Here is a 12,881-nt window from a genome sequence, read left to right on the forward strand (position 1 = left end):
TCAACTGCATCCTAAAGCTAAGCTAAGCTATTTAAAATGTTTCATAAACCATCATTGCTGTACAAATGATCCTTAGTTAATTCTGGTCTTCCAATCAGCAAGAGATGGAAATAGACTGTCGCCCCATACCTCTTAACTTCTTAGTGCAAAAAATTTAGACAAAGCAAAAAATAATGGTGGGACAAAGCCCCAAAAATAAGGACAATGTTTAATTATTGCTCTTCTAAACTTAATAAGTTGCTAGGATAACAGGATTTGTATCGGCATGCATTTTCTGAAAGTTATGGAGTTTCAAACTCAAATGTCTATCTTTATTTAATGATTTAAATCCTCAATTAGTTGCCAGAAAATAACAAATTTTATGAGGAATAGATCAAAAATATGAGCATTCTGATCATTCTGTGAAAATCTGGACATTTTAGAGGTATGCACCCCTTCTACGTACTAAATAAGTGACATAGCCAAAAGCGTTGTCGATCATCCCAGGTCTACATAACCTTCTGTAAGGTTACTCTAGTTTTTTCATAACATAACTCTTTGTCAGGCAGCTGATCCTCGTTAGTAAGGAGGCTAAATTCCACTCCCACACTCCTTTACATTCTTCTTTAACCATTTTGCATTTCTGTTTCTTTTTTATTATTGTTGTCTCCTTCAGTATAGTGTCTTCATGCCCCAGTGCCACTATTAACTTTTATCTTCTCCCCTCCCGCACACATTTCTTGTCCATACATCTCACACCCCATCAGTTGTTATTATAGTTGTTTCTTGGTTCCAAGCCTTTCAAGCTGAAGAACTGCCTAAAGTTTTCCTTTATCTTTACCATAGTGAGGGATGTTTCCAGTGTAAAGGGTAACATGCACAAAATGAATAAAATGTATATATGTATGCATGCATGTATTAAGTCATTCTTTTTACTGACTGATAGCCTGACTGAGCAGCACTGCCCCTTTCCAGCAGAGTCCTCGGGACAAAAGCTCCAGCATTCTGGAATAGTACTATAATAAATGGTAGTGTATAACAATTGCATTAAAACACCAATAACAAAGTGTATATCTACTAATAAGTTAATAGAAAAAAGTGTACAACAGACATTCAATATGCACTCGATGTATTTTTAGAAAACTAAGTTTTTTATAGGGTGTTAAAACACAGTATCAACAGACCTGGAAAATTAAAAGAAAGTCAGTATTACACAGCTATGGACTAGAGTCAGATATATGCTGTTCTTCACTTATAGACCACAATAGCTGATTATCATATAACCTTAAAAAATAAATAAATGAAATGACTATGTAATAGGAAATCAAGTGCCATAAACTTTTTTGGAGAATTCTCCTAGCCTACCTCAAAGCTGTCTGACCTCATAACAGTCCACCACAAGTGTATGTCCCCTGCTTCATTCTGTTTACATCTCCAGTGGTTTCATTGAGGCAATAACCCCTTGTCTTCCAATTTTGTGATGTTAAGAATAATTATTGCAACATCCTAAATTGGTTACCACATGCCACCCTACATTCTCCCATATTTCTTTGCCTCCTTCATTATCTTCCATATGCAGGACCAAATTGCATGTGTCACATCTCTTACTTTCCCTTGCATTTTCACATTCCTGTCTAATCATTGTACCCTTTTTATACTCTTTTGCCTAAATTCATCTATTACGTTTTAGTTTTACATACATATATAGCTCCAGCAAGGAGACTAATTTCAAAATATCATGGACTTCCTATGTAGCCTTGCATGTCTTATGTTTAATATATTGCTTTCCAGAGCATTTTTTTCTTCAAAGGTTAGACATATTCCTAGGGTGCCCTAGATTTTGTCTAAACACATCAAAAGATGCAAGTTCTTCCATTTGCTTATCTTTCTGTAGGCTTTCTGGTCTAATTTTTCCCAACTATTTCTCACTGTGAATGCTGTATCCTCCTTCGCATTTTTCTGCTTTTTCACCGCTTTTCTGTACAGTCCATCTTAGTTATTGGCCTCAACCTTATATCTTCTCCAACGTATTTTAAATCTTTTTTAATACTACCTATACCCTCACTCTCCCCTCTCCTCATTGCTAATGTCAATACCTTAAACATCTTAGGAAATTTTCTTAATATGGGATCACTATTGAAATGGTAACACTTGAAATGCTGAGTGCTGAGAAGCCCCCCCCCCCAAAAAAAAATCCCAATGAAAAAGAGAAAAGAGAATCTCAAAGACTGCTCTTCTCTATTAAACTTCTTTTTTTGCAGGGAGGGGGTCAAGCCCTCTGTATACCCCAGACATATATGTATCAAATCAGAGATCACCATACCTTGGAGAAAAGGAAATATTCTGAGAAATGGCCATCTCAGACTTAGTTTTTTTTGGCCACTCGTCCATTCAGTCTCAGTGCTTCGGGACTTACTCTACAGGGTCCCAACATTTCAAACGGTTATCTTATCTAGAATGTTTTTGAAGTCTGACAGACGTCTGCCTCCCCTTTACAATTTACTGGTAGTCTATTCCTACTGATTTTCATCCATCCTCTGTTGCATTCATACATTCCAGATGCCATATGTATACTGTGTTTTCCTTTTGTCTCATGCCATCCAACGTATTCATTGCTAAATATATTATCAGTGGCATCATGTTATTTCACTGCACTCATATTACTCGTATTTTCATACTTAACACTCTGTCTAACCAAACAATTCTAAATTTATTCCTAAAATGACAGATAATATTTTCTATTGATATCACACAAGTTAGTGTATGAATTTGCTTCTCCTGCATTATGTATTTGCAGGACAGAATTCCTCATTGGTTTGTCTTTTTCTCCTATTATGCTTGAGCATTGCCTGAGGATGATGTTCCAGTCCTGCCACCCCACTCCCAAAATAATCTATCATATCCAATACCTTCACCCTCAGATGATTTGCATTTGTGGATATCAACCAGTGATGGTCTGCAAAAAAGGTTTATCAGCTGCAGAATTATATCCACTCTCCTACACAAAAGCTGTTTTGTTTACTTTTGAAAATAAATTACCATTATGAAAAAAAAAAAAAACAGGAATAAAGCCCATAAAGAACATCAAATGTATGCATCCCTTACACACATTCACTGTGTTGTACTCACCCATGTTGTACTCACCCATTCATTATTAAACACAAGGAAGAATTCAAGCATAAAATGTTCGCCGCCTGCATAACTGCTTCCCCTGCCCCTCTTGACATCATGACATTGAATAAATACTTTCAGCTAACCTTATCAAATGTAATTTGTAGGATGTTATCACTGCACCTTTTCTCTCTTGACTCCTTTATCTGGTTTTAAATTACTGATGCACTATCCAGCAATTTTCTGACCATCTCCCTTTAATCATTATGGCTGAGTGAAATACTATGACTGACTATAGGTTCGTAGGTTCATAGGTAGGTACTAGGCTATCGGCCCAAGGGCCTAAGTAAGCCTAGCCAACAAGGCTCCCTGGCTTTCGTCACCTAAGAAAGTTAATTTCCTGTGCCCCTGTCGAGCAGAGACACAGAAGTGGTCCCTGGGGTGTATTTCCTATTTCCCATCCACTCATCAAAATTTTTCTTGAAGAGTGCTAATGAGGAACTTTGCTTGACATAGCTGGGTAGCTTGTTCCAGAGTATAGGAAGTCTCTGGGACAGCAATCTATCCCTCCAGCATGCCCTGTTTACAATGAAGAAAAATGAAATACAGTTATTAATTTACTTTATAAACAAAGAAAGAGGAAACACAAGCTTGTTATGTGAGTAAAATGAAATTCCAGTGACTGAATTCATATAAGAAGCACAAATTTCACAAAAAGTTCATTTCTCCATTGCTATCTGATAAACACAAAGTATCTGGCAAATATTTTTGCATCTACATTTGTTAAAGAAACAGACGTATAAACTGTAGGGTTCTTTCTTCTCCCTTTTCTCTTCCAGTGGCATCATAAAATCACATCTCCCCATGTGGTTGGGATACTTTCAGGGCTCAGTGACCTTTGAAAGGCTTTTAAATTGTCAAGCAGATATTTTAGATGGAAGCTTGAGTTATAAGTGTTGGACATGTCATCAAGCAGTTTGAGCTAAAGACTATATAAGGTCAAAGCCAGGTCTTTCCAAACTCTGTGATGTCACTGGCTGCATACATACAATGCAGTACTAGTTACTGATCTACTGGCCATGGCTGTAGTTAGCTCATCCATTCCAGGATATGGCATTCTTCTCAATTTTAAGTTGAAGACCAAAAATAAATATGAACAAGTAGCTTGCTGCAGCTAAATGCAACACAGGGAGAACTCAACACTTTAGCTCATACCAAAAATGCAGGATCAGCATTCATTTCAGAAAGCCAGTACTGTACTAGACCAAACACAAAAGTGCTGAAACACTAAGGCAAGTAGAGGAAGAAAATTCAGAAAATGAATGCCACTATTGTAGATCGTATCACCTGATGCATTGGGATCATGGAGTTTTCTTACCTTCAAGGTTCCAAGATTTATTGAAGAATCTAAGGTTCACTGGCTTGGAGGAGGACATGGATAATGCGTAACATTTCCTCCTGTGGTGATGTACTTGGGCACCAGAATGGGCCCTTAGTCACTTCCACTCAAAAATGTCTGGAAGAGATTTTGGGGTAGAAGTGCAAGGAGCCTTAGGTTTTTTTGCTGTTGGAGTTATTTACAATGTCATCTAGGCAGCATGGTGGCACCCTATCTCTGCCACTTTGGTTATTACAAAGAACAATTCTCCTTAAAAGCTGCCATTGGAATGCACAAAACAATCCATTGAACTTCGTTTCGCTGAATCTTGTGTGATATCTTTCATGCAATATAAATATCAGATATAATGTGTTTCCACCTTGCCACCAAATAAGTTCAATCAGCTTATACTCATAGTGTATTTCTTATATCATATATATTGCACGCCTTTGCAATTAAACATGAGAATCATTATTTTCTAGTATGACTTCTTGTGATAAAAGCACATTAATTTAAGAATAAACTACTTGGAAAGGAATATGTTTAATTCTGTGGCAGAACTGTGTTTAAACATTTGACATAACTATGAAGTAGATGTGAAGCATCTCTGTCACTTAAGCAAAATAGGTAACACTGTATATGTAAAACAATTAAACTCCCTGAAAAGCTAACACTACTGTTGATCACTTAACATACACATTTACTTCTTCTGCAGAAAACATAAATAATTGACTAAGTTATCCATTCATTCATTCATTCACTCTCTTGTACTCACTTCACTTAATTTAGGATTACAAGAAGTTGTAACCTATCAATCATTCAGTGAACACATTGGTAAAAGTGGATCCAGGATGGGATGTCAGTGTTTCATGGGATGTGTGTGTCTCTCTCATTCACTAATACACACACACACACACACACACACACACACACACACACACACACACACACACACACACACACACACACACGCGTGTACTCTTACTCACACATACTGCATACTGGCTATTCTGCTTTTTAATATGTATGATAAATTCAGTTGAATGAAACAGGAGGTATATTATGGCATTAAATATATGAGTCCACTGAGTGGCTAGCATGATTCATATAACAACCTGAAGAAAGCAATCTATTCATTCTGCTATGGCCTCCTGATTCTTCGCATCTTTAGGAGCCTTCCTAATTCTGCTTTGCTTCTGAATTCTGCTGATTCTGTTAGTCTCACTGATGGCTTAGATTATATTAATCTTTGTAGTGCCTTTTTGACTTCTTATTTCTTTTAGCACCCCCTTATTTCTGGCTGTGGATCTTGATCCTTACTTCTGACAAAGGTCTTTCAATTTATTTACAAAGGGCACCGTGACTTGTTAATACTGCTAGGAATACCTTACTGTGCTGAAACTTCTGGGGCATCGAATTCCATTTTTTCCTGCATGGTGTCTTATGGCTTTGTTAAACTACTGATGCGTATGTATTTTCTCTGTGTTGAGAGGTAAGGATCTTTTGTGTGTTTAAAACCTATAGAATGTCCAGAGATACCATTAATGTTGCCTGGTCTACTAACTACCTACTTTTTTCAGTGGGTCTTCTTCTAGACCTGTTGGAGAACCAATAGCAGTAATACTGGCCCTGATCAGAGGACTGTTTAAAAAACTAAGATCTACTGAAACAAATTGCAACCTAAAATTACTGTTTACATTCTTCACGTTGCTGTGATTCATTTAAAATTGTACCGATCTATGAAAGAAAAGGTTTACCATATATAGAATTATATTTTCATGGCTAATATATAATTAATTTATGTATACTGGATTTATTTCAAAATTATTCCACAATTACTTTTTTACCACTAAAGTGTGTAATTTTCAACTACTGGATTAGAAAAGTATTATATGAAATTTGTAGATGGATTCCACAGGAAGTTAACAGCATATTATTCTGCTCTGTTACATCAGTTTTACATTTGACAACACTGCCTTCTGGGCCAACTTCCTGTCAGGAGGCGGCTGCGTTATTTGTTGTGGTAAAGCATAGTGATGCTCAGCACTCTTACATATCCTGATTTTATTTATATTACTTAACACAGCAGTCTTTTCAAGGAACTAAAGGGAACTGAAAAACACTTATGTGAAAAGTCACACCTGTCTACTTTTTAAAATGTGTAATAATTGCTTGTCTTTTTTTTTTTTTTTTTGGCAGTACCGGTTTATGCATATTGAGCTGCAATTAATTAACACATACTGTATAATCCTACATATTTTCATCATCTTAAATGATGAAGTGTACAATATTTTCCAAATTTTACTTTCTTTGAACTTCCTGCAAAAACTGTATTCATTGTCTTATAATGAATGGTCATCTGGGACATCCTCCCTTTTTGCAGAATATTTATGTATTCTTAATGTCTGCTGTCTACATGTATTTCAGAATAAGTGCCAGAATTACAAAGTGGTTTTCTGATTCCTATTAATAATGCAACATAACAGTCCAGCTACACTTATTTCTCACAAAAATCAACACTTACATTATAGCATCTGGAAGAGGCATCTTTGTATGTACGGGCTCCAGAAATGTGATATAATGAATTGGAGAAAGTTAAGATAGCTGTTGCTTTTATGGCTTCCATATGATGTGGTGTTACACTGCATACAACTGTCACTAGTCAATTTAATTTGTTATTGTGGATATTTGCCAATTCCGCTTGTTAACCTTCTGTGTATTCCTTTAGCAAGGATACAGTATATGACAAAACAACCTCATTAAGTGTGTTTGTTCTCAAGCAGGCAGCCAATGAGTAGATGTCATCATCCATTTCATCTTCAGTATCAGCCTGATCAAGTAGCCAAGCCTCTTGTTATGTTTTGGAACACCTGAAGTACAAGAATCTAAACAATGAATGTGGTCATCATGCCAGATGCCTACATAAAGGAATATTCATTGACTCTAATTCTAGTGAAACTTTCTTAAATTTGGAGAAACATATATGTCATTGCTTCAGACAGCATCACAGTGGTTTCTTGGACAAAATCCAACAAAATCAAAGGCAATCATCAGAGTATGCTGGCTGCAAGCTATAAAGACATAAGGCTATGCATCAGACAGCCATGTGTCCCCAAGCGATCTGAGCAGTGGAGTAGCTGATTACAAATGTTAGAAGTTAGTTGTGGACTCACCTCTTCATGGAGACATGCCTTAGACAAAGCCAGCATTTGTGAAGAAAGTGTTGTATGGCATACAATACATAATCTTAGGATGTGTGCGTGATTCTGTCAGGCTACATCCACATGGTAGCCTTCATTAACTATGACTGGGAATGTGCACACCCACTAGGGAAGTCATCACAGTACACCTTTGCATCAGCCAATATGTACATCATCTACCAGGAGAGAAGGTAGGGCCAGAAAATAGGAATAGCATCATAGCTGCCTGGATGATCACCACGCCACAACCTACTGTCACTCTGGAGATGGGGAATTAATGGGCAAAGAAGTGTGGCTTAGATGGTGAGCAGGCATGGGGTAGTAAAAAGCATAACAAAGGTAACATTAATAAACATCTGTCCTTGGTGTTTACTAACCTTATAAAGGACTCAGGAACTCAATAAGAAAAAGTATTAATTCCCATGCAAAATGGTTAGATCATCAAACCATGATAAGTACAGACTGACTAACAATTTCTCTGCAAGGTTATGAGAAGAGTCATTACAGAGTTATCCCAGAAAGTCATAGACAATGTGTTTCTAGTCATCAACTCTAGTACAGTTCTTCATAAAGTATAGATTATGTCTACTAAAGTGTGGTACAGTCTTTGAAGAAATACGAGCTGCACTGGATGAAGGATTGACATTCTACATAGCATACCTCGACCCAGCTAAAAACTCTGACACCGTTTATCTTGTTTTATAGTTGGCATGTTATGGCACTAAATACAAATTACTCTGTTACCAGTGGATAAAGCTAGTTAAGAAACAGAACAAAGCAGGCTGTAATGGGAGGCCTTCTGTCTGACCCAGCAAAAGTGAGCCCTTGCATATCACTGGATGCTGTTCTTGGCTCCTTCTTTTTCGGGGTAGGGATCTTGTTTACTTATTTTTATTTTATAATATGAATCACAGCTGCAGTCAGAAAACTTATACATTAATTACTGTTAAGAAAAATAATTATAGCACATTCAAAAAGTATAATTATAGTAACAGAAAATGAAGTCCAATATAGTGTCATTATTCTAAACAGTATAAAAAATGTGGTTCAATATTTCACATTCAACACTGCAAAATGGAAAAGAATAACAGCAACCATGTTTATATAGATATATTCAAACAATAAATTTGTATAGCAAACAAAGTAATCCTAATATTGCAAATGACAAGAAACATGAACAAAATTTAGTTAGAACCTTTGTAAGGAAAAGCAATTTAACAACAAATTTGCAGCCTACAAATTAAAAAGCAGCAGGAGAATCAAGAACATCTATATAATCTTGAAAATAAAAATGTTGTTTATTGAATTTTGGAAAAGGCTAGTATAAGACAGAAATTAAGGAGTCTGTAAATGACGCTGAGTGAGTAAAGTGTTTTTTTGCCAGTGTATATGTGAGGCTATATATCAGATTACTTTCTCTAGTGACTGTATTGATTCAAAATTATATCTGAAGTGGTATGCATGCTAAGAGGATGTCTGAAACAGTTGCATCTTTTTCCTACATCATTGCTTTATGTTTTTTATAAATATGACAATGCTGTCACTTTGTCAAAGTGCACAGTACATGCTATCCCAGAAAGCAAGAATGCTTTAGCAAATGCTTTGTGTGATGTGTTAAGGATAAGGGGGGAGTGTCAACAGTTATCCTCCCAAGTGATACATATGGACCTGTTTTCAACAGTTATCCACCTAAGTGATATCTCTGAGAATATCTGATGGATTTACATATGGACTTGTTTTCAACAGTTATCAGCCTGAGTGATATCTCTAAGAATATCTGACAGATTTACATATGGACTTGTTTTCAACAGTTATCTGCCTGAATGGTATATATGAGAATATCTGATAGATTTACATATGGACTTGTTTTCAACAGTTATCCGCCTGAATGATATATATGAGAATATCTGATAGATTTACATATGGACTTGTTTTCAACAGTTATCCTCCTGAGTGATATCTCTGATAATATCTGATAGATTTACATATGTACTTGTTTTCAACAGTTATCCTCTTGAGTGGTATCCATGAGAATATCTGATAGATTTACACATGGACTTGTTTTCAACAGTTATCCACCTGAGTGATATCTCTGAGAATATCTGACAGATTTACATATGGGCTTGTTTTCAACAGTTATCCACCTGAGTGATATCCCTGAGAATATCTGGCAGATTTACATATGGACTTGTTTTCAACAGTTATCCTCCTGAGTGATATCTCTGAGAATATCTGATAAATTTACATATGGACTTGTTTTCAACAGTTATTTTCTTGAGTGATATCTCTGAGAATATCTGATAAATTTACATATGGACTTGTTTTCAACAGTTATCCTCATGTGAGTGATATCTCTGAGAATATTTGATAGTTACATATGGACTTGTTTTCAACAGTTATCCTCCTGAGTGATATCTCTGAGGATATCTGAGAAATTTACATATGGACTTGTTTTCAACGGTCATCCACTGCAGTGATATCTCTGAGAATATCTGATACATTTTCATGTGGACTTGTTTTTTTGTGATTGACTGCAGCTTTTACTTAATAGTACCAATGTCAGATAGTTTAACATTAATGTGCCTGTGGTCCTAATTGGCAATTATTTATTTTTTGAATTATATAGCAATGTTATTCATTGGGGAAAGTTTACTAACTGCATAATTTTATTTCTGGAGATTTGCAGAATTGTGGTATTTTATGAGGACAATTAAGTGTAGATTATACTGCAATATAAGTTTAGGAATATTGGTTGCTATAACACTTCTATCTTCTGAGGTTAGTACGTATGAGAATCTGTAGGCTATTTTTAATTGTTTTAAAACTCTTTTAGCTTATATTTTTTCTTCTTTAATTTCTCCAACTGTTTTGGGCTTCTAATACCATCACAGGAATGGACTCCATTCCTAAATCAATGTGAGATTAGAGTTTATGAAATTAGTATTCTTTCAATCTTTGATGTAAGCCAAGAGTACTCTTTGCAGCACCCACAATTGTGCCCACAACTAACTTTTGTTATTCATATGGAGTTACATGTACTGTTAGCATATTTAAGTAAGATTATAAATTATTTTTATTAGTCCTGTTGCTCCTACTACTATTGAAATTGTCTGGGTATGTTTCTTCTACATAGCCCTCATTTCTGCCTGGAAGTCCTGATGTTTTATGACTTTGTGTCTCTCTGTACATAAGACATTGTAATCACTTGGTGCAGCAATTCCAATGATTAGCGGTACTCTTGCCTTTATTTCATATAGTACCGTACCTTCTTTTCTTGAATCTATTTTTCGAATTGTTTGCAACGACTGATCCCATGTGGTATAAACTTCATCATTCTCAATAATGCTTTGTGGTTCATGTTTCCAATGCTTCTCAGCTATTTTTATATTGGAATGTTTGCACAATCCCCAGTACAACAGTTTTGCCACATTATTGTCCCTTTCAGCATACAGGCCCTCTGCCATGAGTATATCACACTCAGCAACAAGATGTGCGACTGTTTTCTGTTCTGTTTTATAAAACCTGCATTTATCTACTTTTCCCACATTTTCAATGGACTTTGTAAACCAATATGTACATTGTCCATTATCCTGGACTGCCATTATTAACCTTTCATCTTTTGGTTTCGGTTTAGCTATGCTTAACCATTCCTTCGTCAGATCTCCATCAACATGAGATTGTTCTAGATGATCTCTATACTTGTTACTATATTTGTGGACTTTCTAATATTTTTTTCTTTCTCATCATTCCGTATATTCTTTCTGATTTTTGTCTGCTTCTGGTTTGATGTCCATTTTTCTGTGATTCCAAAATGTTTCTGCTAAACTAAGCAAAGATGTCCTCTTAGACTTCTCTTTGTGTTTGGATCTGATGAGGGCAGCAAATATGTATGCAGTCCCGCGACTGGAGAGTTATATATGTACTCATTTTCAAGGACATCCCATTCTTCTGTCAAAGTGATAAATATATAATCTTGGTAGGTAACGATTTTTATGTATCATTTGATAGGCATGACGCATTTTTCTTGGTTTCATATCCAATTTATCCAACACTTTTTATGGCCAGTCAGTCACCCCAAAACTGTAAGTTTGAATGGGAAGAACAATCTTTAATGTCAAAGACATTTCCAGTATTACTTTTATCCTTCTTAAGTGGTCTTATTGAGCTTTGTTCTCACTTGTTCATGCTTTATTGCCAAATCTTATTCATTCACAAATATTTATATAGTCACCCCTACTCAAGTTCCTTTATGTCACACTCCTGTTCTACGTTGATATGTTCTTGGTGCTGCAGCTTTTCCTTTTTAAATGTTGCTTTTGCACATTTATCAAGACCAAAACCAGCATTCATAGTTGCTTGTGAAAATGTGATAGGGATATTCCTGATCCTTATGAATGAGTATAGCAAAGGCAAGATTCATAGATGTTATTTATGCTAATGTAAAAGGCCTTAAAAATAATGAGTGGCAAATGAGAAATGCTGTAAAGTGTAGGACACTAATGAGGCATTTTTCTCAATCCATAGTCAGACATCTATGCAGTATGCACATCCATTGTTAAAAGTGATGTTTTGCCTTTAATACTGGAGTTGCAATCCGTGAAGTTGCCCCCTGATATCCCTTCAGTGGTTTGACCAAGTATGCCCAAACACTTCCCTGACACATGAATAAATTATTTCCCCCAGCAATCCCTTCATTAGTTTTTCTTAAATATGCACAAGCACTAAAATGTCACAGTAAATTATTTTGCCCAGCAATCATTTCAGCAGTCTGAACATGTGTACACAAGTACTTCTCTAACAAATTAATTTTTTCCCCAACAGACCCCTTCAATAATATGTCCAAGTATGCAAAAGTACCTTTCTGATACACAAATGAATTATTTCCCCTGGAAACCCCTTCAATAGTTTGTCTTAAGAATGCACAAGCATTAAAATGACAAATTAAATTATTTTGCCCATGATCATTTCAAGCAGTCTGGCCATGTATGAATAAGCATGAGAAATCACTAATGCACTTTAAATTTATTGGCTGAATTTGAATTGAGCTTGTATTTAAGCATCAATTAAATATTTTAATGATTGTCTGATGAAGTCCTGACTAGTGACAATTACTGAAAAGAGCGCTAATGTGCTGTCAACGCGTTGTACTTGTGGCTGTTTTTTCGTGGTGGTATATTATAAAGAGACTAAAAAAACTCTCGGAGTTGCCTTCT

This window comes from Protopterus annectens, chromosome 5.part0 (genome assembly GCF_019279795.1).
Source record: "Protopterus annectens isolate FY-2018-M chromosome 5.part0, PAN1.0, whole genome shotgun sequence".
Taxonomy (NCBI): domain Eukaryota; kingdom Metazoa; phylum Chordata; order Ceratodontiformes; family Protopteridae; genus Protopterus; species Protopterus annectens.